Here is a 2575-nt window from a genome sequence, read left to right on the forward strand (position 1 = left end):
GACATCAGGAGATGTCATTGGAGATGCGACCTGGAGAGTCATTGTACCATTGTCTACTAACTCTGCATAATAAAACATTGTACAAAAACATGGATATCGAACCTTAAAAATGGGAGAGCTTCTCTGCCTGGCAGGACAATTTATAGAGTTACTGCTCTGTGTTTTCTTTATACTACTGGTAAAAAGAGAAAAAAAGTAACTCTTCCTTCTCTTCTCACCACCTCCTTGAGAGGGCAACTGTGCTTTGAGTCCCAGAGAACTAGGGCTTCTCTCGCAAACAGGGCAGAATTCTTAATAGGCCTTTGTTTTCAAAAGCCTTTGCACAAACAGCTGAATTGTCTGGAAAGAGCAGGTGGGGTCTCCAGGCGGGGAGTGGGCAGGCTGTTGAGGTGTGGCCTGTGACCTCCGTCTGGGAGGGTGGGCAGGACTGGTGTCTCTGCTGCTGGCTGGTGGGTGAGGGGAGGGAGAAAGAACTTCCTTTTTCAGTTTTCGACCTCTGCACAGCTTTCTCACCTATAGTTTCACTATGGTCTCAATAACCATCATGTCACTATTTTCCCTTTAACAATCTGTTGAATAAAACCCATTAGAGAATATGCTTGGGCTTCCGTTGGTTCCATCACAAGGGTCATTCTAGTTTCCTGCCCAGGGGCCTGAGAAGGGGACAGGACTTCTCAGGTGATGATGGTGGAAATGACTGCAGCCAGTTTTGATGTTCAATAATGGTCATGTTCTCAGTCAATATTGTTAGGCTTTGGAGGTAGCAAGGGAGGTAAACTGAGGCCTCTTCATATTATGACTGGGCTTGAAGTCAGCCTTGATTTAGAAAAACAAAGTGGTGGTTCTGGCATAAGAGCGTGATGGTTGCATTTCACATGAGAGTCGCGTATTGCCCATTAATTCCTCTCCGAGAGTTTAAAATTAAGAGCCCCAAATGTCTTCGTTATTACCTTTAAATACATGCTTTTTGTTAACGGCTTACTTTTGGTAGCCACCACAGAGGCTCAGCTAGATCTAACCCCATTAACTTGTAACGAGGCCCAGACGATGCCAGCTGGGCCCTGCCTTGACCCCCACCCCCCGCCTCACCTAGGTAAGAATAGTCATCAGGAAACCGTGGAGACATGATGAGTGGAGATACTTGTAGATTTCACAACTACTAAAAACTTGGGTGCTATCATTGAATTACACACAAAATCCCCACAGTATTTTCTAATCTGGGTGAGTGTAACTTGTCTCAGGACCATTCAAGAGAAAGAACTGGGTGACAGAGGCCTTCTGCAGAGTGGAGACAAAATAGGATGTGGACTGCCCCATACCACGTTTGCTCTGAACTTCTGCTGCTCTTTCTCCCTCCCTACCTCTCCCTTCGGGTTGTCCTGGGAGGCCTTCTCTTCTATACTCACCCCCCTCCTTAGGTGATCCCATCCAGCCCCATGGCTTTCAACCCATCTATGCACGGACCATTCCACCCCAGGCTCTCCTGAACTCCAGTCTTACACAACCAACCTAGATGTTTAGTTGGTTTCTTGATGTGAACATGTCTTGAACCACACTCTTGATCTTCCCCATGAACTTCATCTGAACTAATGGTACCTAATCACTGGGATCTAAATCTGTGGTCATCCTTGATGTCTCTTGCTCCACCCCTGTCCAATCTGTCTGATCCATTTGGTTCTGCCTTCTGAGTACATTCCAAACCCAACCACCTTTCATCACCTCCACCATTATTGCCCTGGTCTGTGACAGTGTCTCCCTAACTTCCCGCTAACCATCAACACCATTCAATGGCTTCTCTTCACATTGAGCACACATCTGAGACCTTTTCCAGGCCTGCAGGGCCCTTCACCTTCTGACCTGTGCCTACCTGCCCTTCTTCATCTCCTGCTTCTCTCTTTCCACTCAGATCATCACGGCCTGTGATGGTCTCCTTGCTGACCCTTCAGGCTGCCTGATCTTCCTCTACAAGTAATGCCCTCCCCACATTCCTTCACTTCCTTCAGTGCTCAGACACCTCCTATGGGAGGACTTCCCATATTATCCTAACTAGAACAACACTCCGTCCCTCTCTTGGCCCTTATCTTGCTTTGTCTTCACAGTGTTTATTCCAACGTGGCTTATATTTTTTGATATCTTGTCTGCCTCTCAGCCAGAATTCAAGTTCTGTAAGGGTAAGGATTTCGTTTTGTTTGCTAGAAAAGTTTTTGTTTTAGGCTGGGTGCAGTGGCTCACACCTGTAATCCTAGCACTCTGGGAGGCCGAGGTGGGTGAATGGCTTGAGCTCAGGAGTTCAAGACCAGCCTGAGCAACCAGGAGACTCTGTCTCTAAAAAAGCCAGACATGGTGGCGGGTGCCTGTAGTCCCAACTACAAGAGGCAAGAGGATCACTTGAGCCCAAGAGTTTGAGGTTCCTATGAGCTATGACGCCACAGCACTCTACTGAGGATGACAAAGTGAGATTCTATCTCAAAAAAAAAAAAGTTTTATTTATTGATTTTTTTAAGCAGAAGTGATAAAACAATGGTTTATTAGAAGAAGATGAGAAAGTTTCCAATACAATGGAAAGAGTCCCAAA

The sequence above is a fragment of the Otolemur garnettii genome, unplaced genomic scaffold, assembly GCF_000181295.1.
Source record: "Otolemur garnettii isolate 467f Iridium unplaced genomic scaffold, OtoGar3 scaffold00141, whole genome shotgun sequence".
In the NCBI taxonomy this organism is placed as follows: Eukaryota; Metazoa; Chordata; class Mammalia; order Primates; family Galagidae; genus Otolemur; species Otolemur garnettii.